This window comes from Gambusia affinis, linkage group LG13 (genome assembly GCF_019740435.1).
Source record: "Gambusia affinis linkage group LG13, SWU_Gaff_1.0, whole genome shotgun sequence".
In the NCBI taxonomy this organism is placed as follows: Eukaryota; Metazoa; Chordata; class Actinopteri; order Cyprinodontiformes; family Poeciliidae; genus Gambusia; species Gambusia affinis.
This window is the reverse complement of record NC_057880.1, coordinates 5,171,080-5,186,236: the sequence shown is the minus strand read 5'-3', so window position 1 is coordinate 5,186,236 and position 15,157 is coordinate 5,171,080. Positions and strand designations below refer to the sequence as shown.

Below are 15,157 nucleotides of genomic sequence, written 5' to 3'. Positions count from 1 at the left end.
TGACTTGCAAAGAAGTAAATAATAAAACCTTTGGGATTTTGTGTAGGAGCACAACAAAAAAAGGAAAGTGGATACTAAGTAGCCCCAGCAGGGAACTGAAGATAAACAGTCTACATTTACCATCATTAGGACTGATGTGGAGCTTTTACTCCCAGTCTGCCCAGAAGCCATTCAAGCCAAGTCATCCTCATGTTATAACACTTGTAGAAAAGAAAGTGATCAATCTGGCACAAACACACACATAATTACTTCGCACTCACTGTCTGGGTCCATCTGTCCACTGACATATTTACACAATCCACGATGTGTAAATCTATACAACCAAAGTTGGTTCAAAAGAAAACTACCAATGAGTGACCTTGCTCCAATGCATACAGTGAATGCAAACCCAGGATTTACCCCAGAAAACTTGCTAAGCCCGTTGCCCGGGGCGTTAGGGCAGTCATCCTGCTGGCCGCCACGTTTTTGAGTCAAAAGATGTTTAAAGTTGACAGGAAATTTGAAACTAATACTTGATAGTTATGCATTTTTGGAAGACTGGAAGATTAATACCTAAGCACTAACATTTAAAATATATATTCATATACAAGAAAAATTAACAATGCTACGCCTGGTGGGGGCACAAGTAAAGCCTGGTGGCCCGCCAGGCTTATAATACACTGAGGGAAACCCTGCAAACCCGTTGGGCTCCTTTAAGTGTGCATTCACACCAGCTCTGTTTAGTCCACTTTAATTTTACTCTGGTTTGTTTGCATAGGAAGTCAGATTTATTTGGGGAGAAGTGAATGCGCAATCCAATTCTGATGCGGATCAAAAATGCAAACTCTGGTCCGTCTAAAGCAGGGGTCTCGTTTCGGATGAAGCGAATTGTGATCGACTGTGAAACCTCTGGACATGATGATGCAAAGAGAGATCTTCATAAAAAAAGAAAAGGAAATTATGAACAATCCTGATCATCTTCTTCATGAGACGATATTGGGAAAACAAAGTGTCTTCAGTCAGAGGCTTCTTCGGAGTCACTGTAAGGCGGACTGCTACGAGAGATCTTTTCTGCCAACAGCCATTGCTACCCATATCAACTCTGAAGAATCTGAACTGATACAAGTTGCAACATTCAATTTCCCTTTGGATCAATACAGTATTTCTGAATCTGAATTTTGAACTCTGGTGCGATTTGAAAGTGTATATGTGGATGCAAGTGGACAGGACCGCCTCAAAAGCAGAAAGCAGACTACGGCACTAGGCATTCTGGGTAGATCCAACCAAACCAGCTCACAACAGAAAGCAGTAGCATCATATACAGGGTCTATAGTCCTCTACGCAGACCACAGGCCACTCACTGTGTGTCTGCCCTTCTTCCCGTCAGGCAACTAATAAATTAAAAAGCCACTAGTGGTACAAAATCCTTTTAGATGAGCTGCATTTCAGAGGATCGGTGAGTGACATTTAAGTAAATGTTTTACTTGGTGCACCTCATAAGGACCAGATGTAAACCTAAAAACATAAATCTTTTTTTTTTTTTTTAAAACATAAATCTAATCCTAGCGTTGGTCAATGAAGAAAACGGTCTTTTCAAATTAGTTACATGTTGTGGAAAAAACAAAAAAACAAACATCTTAAATAAACTGCTTTTATACACGAAGATGAGCCCAATTTCTTTTCCCTAATTGTAATCCAACACTTAATTGAAGTCAACATTGCAGAGTAAGTTCCTCAAAATAAATTGGATTTTTTGGTATTCTATGTTTAAATTGCTTAAAGTGGGTTTTTTTTTTTTTTTTTTTTGCTACGTCAATCTAAATTTTTATTACACCTCTTGATAAATCGTTTCGATTTTAGATATTAAATGCTGAAAGCTGAATTCCCAAAGTAAGTTTCTAAAATGAAAATGCAGAAAAACATCCAACATCGTGATCAAATGTAAAGAACATCCAAAAGACAACAGAAGACTATTCACATTAAGAGGCATCAAAATGAAGTGGAAAAGCAGGATGATGAGCTTTTAACTGGATTAATCATTTATAGAGAGGACTGCTTAAAGGAGGACCGGCAGAGGGGAAAGGGGTCAGAGGTGGTGCAGCTTCAGATATGGTCTGCTGTCTTTAGGGATAAACTGTATAGTTTAACCTTTCCAAGAAAAAAAAGGCCTTAAAGTGACACCACTTCCCAGAACTGGTGTCAGTGTTTGGAATTTTTTTCTCTTGGATTGTTTTTAATCCAGACAAAAAAAAATTCTTAATTTTTTTTCTTATTCTCATAATAAAAAACGAGCAGGAAGGAAAGGTTGTGAGAAAATGAGACACTTTTGACTAACTGGGGATTGACGAGGGAAAACATGAGGGAGGTTTCTGCAAATCTAACACTTGATTGATTGGTGAAAATTGTACAATCAGGTTCTGTGGCCGTTTGCTGGACTGGACATACATGAACACAAAGCCAAAGGGGAAAATGATCAGCAATTACATGCTCAAAGCAGCTGTTGCTGTTAATGAATCTGAGGCTGATTATAAGATCATTCCATGATTAATTGAAGTCAGCAAAGTGGCTTTAATAAACCATAACTGGTTCATAATTGGAAGGGCCATGCAGCATCATGTCTTGTGAAAACCAAAAATCTCCTCTTGCCAACTGTCAAACATGAGGGAGAAATGGTCCAAGGTCATTTTGAAGCCAAAGAATCTGAGCCCTTCCAGTCACTGACATGACCTTGAACCCCTCTGTTTATTCTAGGGTCAAGTGTGAAGCCATGTGTCAAAGTGACGAGGCCTGACTTACACGGGCCAGATAACAGAGCAATGTACACAAACAGTAGGTCATGACCCAAAAAAAAAAAAAAAAGAAAGAAAAAAAAAGGAAATTGACAGATTAACATGATCCAAGCAATGTTACTCAAATCACACCCACTTCAAGTGACTTTTTCATGTTGGTTTTGTTGAACACAGAGTGTGGATTCTGTGCATTTTATTACTCTTTAGGTTGAGTTTGGACCATTTAGATGAACAAAGACCAGATGATTTTAATGGTGTATCAAAACCACTTGAGCTGTGAGATTGTTCTTTAGCATTCTTCAGACAAAGGTGCAAAAACGTCTTTAGTATTCTGCAATGTTGGATCAACTTTGGAAACTTTTATCTGGTTCACTGAAAACAAATCATTTTGTTTTGAGATTCCAAAAGAATCATCTGGCATCAAATACACACTGGATTCAGAAGGTAGAGACTCGAATAACTAACAAGTGTAGTGGTAATCAAGACATTTCTTTTAACCAGAGAGCAACACTTCTTAACCGCTAATGGAGGATACTAGAACATCAATAAAAGCTTTTGAAATAGGACGGCATTAAAGTTTATATATGTAGCATATAATCTTTTTATCTTTCTTAGCTTTGAAAGTTCAAAAGTATTGGAAAGTGGATTTGCTGAGGAATACATGACTGCAGGAAACACTTTCCCCAGCTGGATTCAACATAGCGAGTCTTTCTTGTTGTGGATTACATGAAGCTCCATCATTCACTTCCCGACAGAGAGGAGCGGCCCGTCACATAGACCGAGTTTGAACTTCCATTTCCATGTTCTGGTCGGACATTTGCCTGATGACCAGCTCAGAACTAGAGGCGAGAGCGAGGAGATGCCCACTCTACTCAACCGATGACCCGACAGGATTGTTGCATTATGGGAAAAAAAATGAATTAGGTCAGTAAATGTGTAAGAACCTCAATTTCTAGGCTGGACGTCAATCAGCCGTTTCCATGCATATTTACACTAATAAGTGTTTAGCGCAGCGATAAACTCCGGCTGCTCCAACAGATCTTCCCTGATTTAACACGACACCTGATCTTGCCAGCAGATTTGTCCTCCGTGGAAGGATAAAACTCCTCTTGCTGCGCCTCCGTCAATTCTAACCAGGTCAGTCACCGACTGACTGCTTAGGAATTGGCACACAGATTTCTCCTGAGGTAGAAACGTCTGACTCCCATCCTGGTCTGACCCCACTATAACGACAAATGGGTTCTTTTTATCATTTATTCCAACCTCGTACACAAAGCTGCCAAAGAGAAAAAATTTGCCCATATTTTCTGGAAACTCTCTGATGAGGGTGATATTTCCACTCAGTCTATTTGTCAGGGATAAAACGGGCAACATTTTCTGAGCAAAGATCTGCTCGGTTTAGTCCGGTGACTCATTTCGCAGTGGTGAAGTATTCCTTTACATTCTCCAAAACTAACCCCATGATGTTAACCAGTGACCAAAATGGAAAAAAATAAAATAAAATAATTAGAAGTAGTATGGCTCATCCTCCATCTTAAATGAGTGAGTGTGGTTTGGAGGAGTCGTGGTAATGTAGTCTGTAACATAAATGTGCTACATTTGACAGCTAAAAGGATTTTTAGTAGTGAGGCTGTGTGAAGTCATCCGTACTAGTTCACTTTCCTGTAGTCAAAGTATTTTGCATTAGAGTTTAGATGAAACAGTACTGGAAGGCTGTTCAAATAGATCACACATTTTAGCCCATTTCAGTCATTTAAAAGGAATTTTCACCACAAAATGTTCATATCCCTTTGGCACTGCGCTGCTAAAGTTCATCTGCCTGCATTTCAAAAGAGACTGCTGACAAGTTTTTTTGTGTGTGTCTTTTCCCACCTCAGCTGAACAATTTCCATGTTCACCAAAGGTAGACTGTGAGCTGCACTCCTGTTCACACACCTGGCTGCAACTCAATCTCCGGGAAACTGCAGCATCTCAAAAACAATAAAAAATAAAAATATAAAAAATAAAAAATCAAAGAGAGGGCAGGAGGAATAAGCACAAGATGTCACTTGAAAAATGTCAACATAATTGGAAATGCAAAAGTTTACAGAGGAGCAATACAGCAGCAGCTAATGGCTAGATTATGGTGTTTTATGATCGTTTTTCAGACATTAAAAATAAAATTAAAGTAATATCTTTTCATATCAAAGTTGTATGCTGTGTGTCTTTAATTTTTTAAAAAAAAGTGATATTATAAATCAGATGGGGTGCTAGCTTGAGCTAACTGTTAGCTTCACACTGATCTAAAGATTGCTTTTAAGCAAACTCTGAAACTAACTTTGCTTACAAAGAGAACCCTCGTTTGAGTTTGCGATTGTCCTATTTTCTTAAATAATAAAAAAGTAAATAAAAAACAAACTGGGTTGAGAGCAGCCAGGAAAAAGTTTGAAAAAATAAAAATACCAGCGTGCGCCCTTTGTCAGCTTCCTTTAAATCCGATTATTCCATTTGCTGTAAGCTATGGTTTTTACATGGACCTTTTGGTATGGTGCATAAGGTAGCCTAATAAAAAGCAGAATTTCAATTAAAGCAAACTAAATCACGGCTCCTATGGTTTCTGATTTTCCTCATAGTTATTGTCTTCCAACCACAATAAGTCTCTGCCTAGACATTAATTTGCCACCATCTCCTTTGACCAGTCAGTTGTTGCACTGCAGTGGCTACAAGCCTGGAAAAAGTTGTGATTACAACCTCTGCTAGTTATTAAAAAAAAAGAAAAAAGACAAAAGAAGAGAAAAATCAGAGGAGGGTTGCTTGATGTCGAGCCACCCAAAACTCCCAACACACAACTCGAAATAAAAGCAGCTTTTAATCATTTGGAAACTTATCAGATCCCATCTCACTGCTTGAAACGAAGCATGGCTGTTGCATCATGAGACCTCTGGTTCCATCAGCATCCCTGCTGTAAAAACGGCTAAATGAAGCCGATTCAGACCCCTGGCACCATTTCATCCTTTCCCGCTCGCTGTCATAAATAAATATTTCATACTTCGTGGCTGATGTCCCACAGTTGCTCTGTGTCATTCCCATTAAAAAAAAAAAAAAAAAAAAGTTATCTAGGGGGAAAAAAACCAACTAAAAACTTGATTGAACAAAAGAAGCTTGTATGTAGAGTTATATCTGGGCAATAAAAGCTGGTTTGACTTTAACACTGTACAACCCAGACTTCACTCTCTAAAACCTATTATCTAAAAAACACGTTTTTATTATTATTTATGTCCAAATCCAGGTGATTCAAATGAACCCATTCATACTTACGCTGCACACACACACACACACGCCCAAACACATATGATGGAGGACTAAAGCGCACTGGTACACCAACAACAGCCCCAATACGCCGGTGCCGTTTGGCGCAAAGGATGCAAGGCCCAGCGGGATTGCGCAAAAGTGCCTCCCGTTGCGCATCCGTCCCTTCCACTGGTTTAACGGGCACTGCGCATGTTTGTCGCACAAACTTCCACACTGGAAGCCAATAAAAGGGGGAGAGGAGAGCGCGGCGATCCGAACGTGATCTGAATCCTTAACCATCTCTCTATAAATAGGTGAGGCAGGAGGATGGGCTTAACATGAAGAGGGGGCTGGGGGGTTAGAAAAATGAATGGGATAACAGGGTGGAAATTGAAGAAAGAAAAAAAAAATAAAAAAATAAGCTTACGCCTTAACGCACTTGTCTACAAACAAGAAAGGTTTTTGTTTTCCTTTACTGTATTCTTTTCGAATCAAAGATGAAAAGCGCATCTTGGCGAGTGAGGATAGAGTGAGGGAACGCATCCCCATCCTGAACCATCTGACGCATGGTGCTTCCAAGTCTCTCATCGGGTCTCCGAGACTGCCCCCCATCCTCCCCCTCCACACACACCCCTTCTTACATCCAGTTAACCCCCCCAAACCCCCCAAAAAGAAAAACAAACAAAAAACACCATGGAGCAGACCTGTAATGTCCCCGCAATGATAATCAAATTGAAATAAAGAAAGCAACCTAAAAAAATCAATAAGCATCCAGGAGTCCGTGTCCTACCTTCTCAATCCGGAGTTGACGGTTCCTAGTTAAGTAGTAAAACGGCTCTTCTGCGATGCGAGCAAGTCGGAAGAGTAAAAGCAGGAGGAGGTGGAGGAGGAGTGGCGGCGGAGGTGAAGTCCGTAGTGGGGAACGGTAATGGAGACGCAGGGCGCTCTTATACGCTAGTCAAGACAGCGTATCCAACCACCGAGACGCACAAAGGGAGGGAAGAGTAGTCCGAATTCCCATGCACACTGGGGTTTTTTTTCCCACCCCTTATTTGTTGCCCTTATCTTTTGCTCTTCTTGCCTACTCCTCGTTTCCATGCAGCGCGACCTGAGTGACCTGTATGATCGGATGACCGGAGCGGCGCTTCATCAGCAAACCCGCATTCGCAGAGAGGAGGCGCGCGGCGCAGCGGACCTCTTCCTCATTCTTCCCTTCCCGGTTCTCCCCCGGCTCCGCGAAAAAGAGAGAGGAGGAGAGCGAGAGTGTTTGTGTGTGTGCGTGTGTGAGAGAGAGTGTCTTGGTGTGCGCGCAGGTCTCTTTCGTCTATTCCTTCCTCTCCTTCTCACACACACACACGCGTACACGCCCACACACACACTCTGAGGATCAGTTCACCCTCCGCCCTCCTTTCTTCCTTCCTCCCCCTTCCCGTGTTGTAGGAGCCTCTGCCTCACTTCTCAGTCAATATGTCCCCTCCCCGGATTCATGTCCCATCGCAGGTTTTTAGTATCAGTCTGCTGCTTTCTTCGAGAAACCCAATGCAATGGCCAATTTGTTATTAATATTATTTTTAAGCAGTCGTAATTTAGACCAACGCTTTTGTGGTTAAAAGCGACCCACGACTGATTTTTATGTAGTTGTTGGGGGTTAAACTGATAAAAAGATACACAAAAAGAAAATCTTAATTCAATTCAGTTAATTATTAAAAACTACCTTCTACTGTCATTTTTTTTTATGCCCAACAAAAATAAAATTAAGCCGCTCATGTCCCCTGACAAAGCTGCATTTCATATGTGAGTAAGAAGGTCCAATGTTAAAAAAAAAAGACAAGAAACACAAATGAGGGAAGAAAAGAAATACTGATATCCAAATCAAAGGCTTGCAGAATATACTATTCCGGTTTGTACATCCTCAAGATAACCAGAACTACACACACTTTTAGGTCTCTGCTGTATTAATATTTGCTTCATGTCTTAAACTTTCTAGCCAAACCAAACCTTTAGCTGGATTAAAACGATGAGCAAACATTACCGACAAGCTAGCGGCTGTGATCTTGTTGAAAAAAATAAAAACCAAGCTAACAAGCTAATGTACACTCTGTATTTATCGTGAAAAATTTTGTAATATTTCTCACTGATTTAGGAAAATGGAACTCATTTTAGAGCTTCACTTAGAAGCTTTTATTTCTTGCCACTTTTATAAAAATGGAAGCTATGCTGTCACACTCTTAGCAGCTAATTGACTCTCAACACCTGCAAAGGATTCCTGAGTTCCTAAAACGGTTTCACTCTGGGTCAGTAGGCTACACAATCATGGAGAAGACTGCTAAGTGGACAGATGTCCAGAAGACAGTCAGACACCTTCCACAAGGAGGGCAAGTCACAAAATATCTTTGCTATAGAAGTCATTGAGAATGCCAAATACAAGCATCCAAAGTTGATGTAAAATGTGTCGTAAAAAAAGGAGGACAACAAGGATAAATTATCTTGGGAATGTTATCTAGAAAAATCCCTAAAAAATTTTTGGGGAGCTTTGTGAAGAGTGGACGGGGTTTAGGGTCAGAGCATTAGGAGTCTACACATTGGCTGCTAATGTTTCATTCTCCGTGGCAAGATAGCCTGAACCGTTTTTACTGCCTGTGATGTTGGTGCTCAGTGGGTTTTGTACAAAAAAAAACAAAACAAAAAAAAAACAAAACACAAAAAACCCTCTATTATTAATTTTTCCAGATGAAGTTTGCATCTTATTTGGATGTTGTGATCCAAGAGTCTGGAGGAAGAGTGGAGAGGTACAGAATCTACAATCGCTTGAACTTCATTCTGATGCTTCCACAGTCATCGGTAAGTTGTCGCGGGTCTATCAATGTTTTGCAGTCCACAGTCACAGTGGCCACTTTACATTATATTTTTAAGCACTTCACGCTTTCCTCTACGGACAAGCTGTATGGAGATGCTGATTTTCTTTTCCAGCTGGACTTGGCACCTCCACAAACTGCCCAATATACCAAAATCTTTTTAAATGACCATTGTGTTCTGGTTCTTGATTGGCCAGGAAGCTCCCCTGCCCCTTTTAGAAAATTTATGACCTGTTAAGAGGAAAATGAGAGACATCAGACCCAAAACCTGAAGGCGGCTATCAAAGCAATTTGTGCTTCCTTTACCTACGCAATGCCGCACTGCATCACTGCAGTAATTCATGCAAAAGGAAGGAAGCTCAACCACGTAGTGACTGCATAGAAATGCACACTTTTTCGAAGTGTAAAATATCCAATTTTATTGATCTTATGCAATGTTGTAATTTCAGAAACAGTTTTACGTGTTCATAATCTGTAAGCCATGTCAGAAATTAAAAGGCGGGCTTGCTAGGAAGGAGACAACTGTACATTTTCAAAGTAAGAAAAGCTCTCTTTAAATGAAGGTGTCAGTCACAACTCTCCTAATTTATTACATTTAGTTTAATAATATATACCTTTTTTTAAATTTCCATTTTGACTTTGTGAAATATCTGCATGACTTTGTTATACCGATTTCATATCCTTGATAACCAATTGGGAGATAAACATGTAGATGCTACAAAGTAGTAAGAGTTTATACAAATTGATATGGAGTTTCAAAGCATAATCCTTTCACCACATCTCACTTTAAGGCCTATATAGATAAACTACTCAAAGAATGAATGAATATACTTTTAATAATCCCAAAGGGAGTTTCTCAAGACGGCAAACTGGTGAATTAACACAAAGTGAATGTGTTTCAAGACTTGAGTAGTATTCATTTGCACTTTTGCCACATCTTGTCACGTTTTAGAGCATTCTACTGGAAATTTTGATTCATTTTTGATAAAACTCGGAAATAAAAGACACAGTTTAAGATGTTTTGCAACTTAAAAAATGTGGCACAGGTATGTATTCACCCTCTTTTAAGCCAATGCTCCAATAAAATCCATTGCAAGAAATTGCCTTCACGAGCAACCCAACTAATAAACTGAGTCTAGCAGCATTTATTCTCAGTCTAAATTGTGCTTCTGGGTGAGACGGAGCATTCAAGAGCCTGCTGCGACATGTTGGATACCGGTTCAACTTTTCAGAGGTTTCCCACGGGTTAGTCAGGGAAAACAACAGGGTCCAGCAAAGCCTTTTGGAGTCTGCATGTGCCAGAAACAGCTGATAAAAGTTACTGCCATGTTTCAGGTGTGGGAACATTCAAAGAAAAGCCGCCGACGCCGACGACCATGGCCTGTTTTAGTTGAACAAAGCTGCTCTAGTTTCAGCAAAACATTTTGTTTACAAAGTCGGCCCATATCTGCTGATCTGAAGCGTCACTTTACCAAAGTAATTCATCAAAACTTGACATCTGGTGACGTCACCCTGCTTCCTCCCTTCCCCCTTCTTCATAGAAGCCATTTGTGATTTCAATTTGTAACTGATGAAATGGCTAGAAACTTAGTTCATCTTGAAGCCATGTTACTTTTTTAAAGTAATCCTCTCATCCCATCTACCCACTTCTTTGTTGATGTTTTTTTTTTTTTTTTTAAGAGGTGGCTGCAACGTGCCTCCTGGTGGTTTGTAAGAACGCTCCAGCTGGCTTCAGTGTGCTTTACAAGCTATTTTTCCTCATTCCATGCGCCGAGGTAGTCGACACTTTTGGCCACATTTTATTTAACACATTCTTAAATCCATATAAGGTCACTTTAAAAAGGAACAGTCATTTCACAAGGAGCAGAGATTCCACCAAGGTGCCCCCCCACCCCCCCAAACCCACCCCTTTATCAAAATAAACAAAACACACAAGAGAACCACAAAAATGTAAGCAGAAGGCCTTTGGTGAAGAAAAAAAAAAGTTTCCTGAGAATTTGGATATTTTTAACTAAACAAGAAAGCAGCTGCAAAAGCAGCACCAACACAGATCGCTTCTGGAAGTCGCCTCTAACTGCGCCGTCATGTGCGTTTAGAGTCAAGGTAAACATTTCTGCTGTACAAAACTTGCTGCGGTGAAACAGACAAAACTTTTGAACGTTTGGATGATCTATCAATTTCAATGGAACTCATTGATTTACAATCACTATAAGATTTTGGCTGTTCACTTGCTTGGTCAGGCAGCTGGAAGAAAAGCCAGCTCCTCCTAGTTTCTTGCTAAATGTCCAGATTTGTGTGGACACAGCAAAGCAACTCTTGCCTCCAATATATATATATTTCGAAAGCAGCAGCACTCATGAGTATCGCTGCTTTTGAAATATCGCACCAATATGAACCCAATAACAGCACTAATCAATCACATACAGCACATCCAAGTGTCCTGTGTGGACTGATAAAAACATATGCACTTGAAAGATGCTTGACAGGAATGTAATCTGACCACATGGAACAAATGTCGTCCTTAAACACCAAATGAAGCAGCCTTGATCCATGTGCATGTGTGCCATTTTGTCCAAGATAGCAATAGAATGGCAACACTTTAAAGATGTGACAAAACTTAATGTTTCACCAAAACTGCAGCATTTAGATTAACCTAAGGCATTTCTTTCATAATACCAGCACACATGTCAACGTAGAAAACAGTGTGGAAGTGGATTTAAGTCAACCACTGGAAAACATCAAGGTAAATAATTGAATTAAATTAAAAAATCCTATTCAAGGAAGAACAAAGTATTTTTGGCAACAGCCAGAGGTCAGATACAACCTGATGCCCAGCCAGGAAATAAAAGCCCACAGATTCTTTGACATTTCCTGTTCATCCACATGTTCCTTTCCCATGTTACTCACACAGCTCTGTTAGCTTATGGCAGTCACACATTCACTGCTGTCACTGGTGAATCTGTAAGGAGGGAATTTCCAGTATGCTCCAGCTCAAGCTTTTTATTAAATCGTCATCAAACCAAATCATTTTTCATTTTGATGTGGGAGACCTTCAAAATTTAGGTCAGAAAATATAAGCATATCAAATCAAGCAAAAAATAAGAAAGGATTGAACATCAAACTATTCATAAACTCATTTGATATGTTGGCACATGCATTTTCTTTTTTTGCCCCAAATGATTTTGTGTTTACAATGCTTTCACTCTCTTAAGTTGCAATCATGAATCCACAATATAAGTATCATAAGAAAGTTTCATTTCAAATCAAGTTATTCATTCAAAAATCAGACGTCTGTTTTATGCAATTTTATTAAACTTTTCTGGCGAGGTATCCCAAAGCCGCGCAACGCAGATTTTCTGGATAAATCAAAAACAAATTAATCGCATCTAGATTTTAGTCCTTGACTCATCTCATCACACCACACCAGAATTTATCATTATGAAGTCAAGAAAAGATTCAAACAGCAGGACTCACCTCGTCAATGTCAGTTTATAAAGCAAAAAGAAAACATTAACGCTCTAAACAGGTCACACACTGTGTAAGCCAAAAACATTCAAGCACAACTACTACAGCCAAAGCAAAACAACACAGAAAGTCTGGGACGTTTCACTTAGAGCTGGTTTCTCTGGAGGTAATTGTGAATGACGAACAGCTGGCCTGGCAGGTCTCTGAGTCAGGTGACCAAAGCAGGAAGAGGACAAAGGGAAACTGAGCTCACACTGACCACGAGTTGACTCAGCCTTTCTTTATCTGTCGTAGTGAGATCTAGCCAGTGTTTCCCAATTCCAGTCCTCAGGGCCCCCTGCTCTGCATGATTTAGATGTGCCTCTATACCAGAACAGCTGATTCAAATGATTGCATGACATCTTCTGCAGCCACCAAGTACTGCAGGAGCCTGTTAATCACCCAAAGATTCAAATCCAGGTGTGTGGCAGAAGGGAAACACTTAAAACATGCAGGCAGGAGGGCCCCAAGGACTGGAATTGGGAAACACTGGTCTAGACAATCTGGTCAATGTGGAATGAATCCGATCCCAGTTAGAAAAGTAATGCAGATTGTGATTTATATTCTATATAACTGGGGACTCAAATGAACAGAACTCCACAAAACTTTATGACGCACATGTTTCCTTTATATGTAATGTGTCCAACTCCTTTATAAACCCTGTGCAGCACTAACTGATATCACACCTTGCATACAAATAATTCAAAATAATTTATTAACTTTTAACTATCGGATCCATCCTATGGTTGGTTTGGATCAAGTTCTTCAAACATGTTTTATTTGAAAATGAGAAACAAAATTATTGGTATGCCTCCAGTCAGTTCTGTTTCTAAAGCTACCACACAGAGGTGTTTGTAAAATAAAAAAAAGTCACTTTATATATCATTTTTATGAATAGAGTGACATGTCTTGATTGTGTTTTTCTATTTTGCTGTGAATCAGGGTTTAATTTACTGCACATCTACCTTCCTAAAAAGACATTTCAACTCTGATAGCATCACAGAAAGCACAGAGAGGCTAATAAGATTTCCCTTCAGGATGTCCGTCTCAAATCTTCTCGTTCCTTTTTCCTGTTTATTCATGTTTTAAATCAAATGTCTCCATTAAAGGTGTCTTCTTGTACTCTATATAAAGTCTTTACTAAACCAAATTTTCCAGAGGAACCTTTCCGGGGGATTAACAATTTTTTTGTTATTTAATCCTGTGGTGGAAATGTACACATCTGTTTTTTATGTGATTAAAAGCTACACACCGGAATAGTATGCAAAGTGAATGAATCAAACTTATCAGCAAAAAAGAGGACACCTTATTTTACTTTTAAGTTAAGGTTTTAAAAATGATTAATCTGGAAACAAGAGAAGAAATAAGAAAAGAAAATGTCATGTGGTGTGTCTGATCACTCTTTTCAATTGCACTTCAGTGTCTCCTAGTGATCATTTGCATCCTGGTGAAGGGAATCATGACAGAGGCTCCCAGATCCTCCAGAGGCTCCACCTTCCTGCACTGCATTATGGTGAAATGATATCCAGGTCATGGGAGAAGATGATGAATAGCAGCCTGAGATGGGCGAATTCCTGAGCACAGAAACACTCTCAGAATGAGAAAACGGGGTCTGAGGTCCATTATGCGTTGGACAGAGAGAAGACATGCTAGCAGTCTGCATAGTTAGGGAGAAGGAGACAGGGTGGCATCGTCGCAGAACCGCCGAGATATGTCGAGGGCAGCGAGGTACCGCAGACAAGCCTAGCATAACTCAACAGGGGGAGTCATAATAATTCATCCCAGGGAAGCTCGACTGGGCTGACAATGGTGTGCTGGTAAGGGGCTTGGTAATCAGGCCACCGGTGAGGACAACAGACACGGTGACTGTAGCTTTTTAGCAAAATGCCCAGATTTTTAACAGGCAATGCAATTGCTCTGGACAACTGAGCAAAGTGAAAAAGGACAGAAGATGTTGCAATCTGAGCAGAAGCCCCTGACAAGGTCAGAGGGGAAAGTTTGAAAAACACAGATAGATAGTCGGCACATTGATGTGGTGTAGAAGTTAAAACTTGTCATTCACAAACATGTAGGCAGCGAACCCTAAATGATGCAAGAGTGCCTGTACCTGGGGAGAGGATGCGATCGAGTTCCGCACATGAACAAAAACCCCAGAATGTATGACTGTAGCAGCTCCCCAGCACTTGAATCAATCAGCCAGTCTCCACGGGTGAATTTGGTGTTTTTATTGTTCTTTTATGGGTGATTCAGGTCCACCATGATCACCTCAGTCACCGTGAAAACTGAAACATATACAAATATTAGAATGCAAACATAAACTTACAATACAAACAGCAAAACAAAACGTACCTCGCTGCTTTCACTGGGGAACAACACAATGTGTTGATTTCTTCATGCCAAACAATTTGACAGTTCAAGTCCTTCAGTGGTGCAATGATTGAACCAACTTTATAGGACCTGCCCTCATTAGCTACGGCAGCCCATGAGGTACATACAAAAAAAAAAAAAACATTACAAAGTGTAAATACTATTAAACAAAGCAAAATATAAACTGATCAAAACAGACAAATATCCATAAACAATCTGCAACATTTTTAATTGAGAAAATTCACTTCAAATAATTTACAATAAATAGTTTACAAATATAAATTATTTAGACAATTTATTTTAAATGGTTCACTATCCATTGCAACAACCATTATGAGATTCACACAGTATGACAATTAACACAGTATCAACGCAAAGATAAATGATACAATC

At 39.8% G+C, this 15,157-nt stretch overlaps 1 protein-coding gene across 5 annotated transcripts in view; it reads right to left on the bottom strand.

Annotated features, from left to right (window-relative positions):
• slc8a1b (solute carrier family 8 member 1b) overlaps nt 1–14,818 on the bottom strand; it is a 145,912-nt gene extending 131,094 nt beyond the window's left edge. For 3 of the 5 annotated variants that reach the window (XM_044136270.1, XM_044136272.1, XM_044136274.1), the window contains exon 1: nt 6,829–7,372. The gene's annotated coding sequence lies outside the window, so the exon portion shown is untranslated. Of the gene's footprint in view, nt 1–6,828; nt 7,378–14,504; nt 14,680–14,746 lie in introns of those variants that run through there. The other 2 variants (XM_044136271.1, XM_044136273.1) reach the window with 2 other exon arrangements.
• Nucleotides 14,819–15,157: the final 339 nt, after the last annotated feature.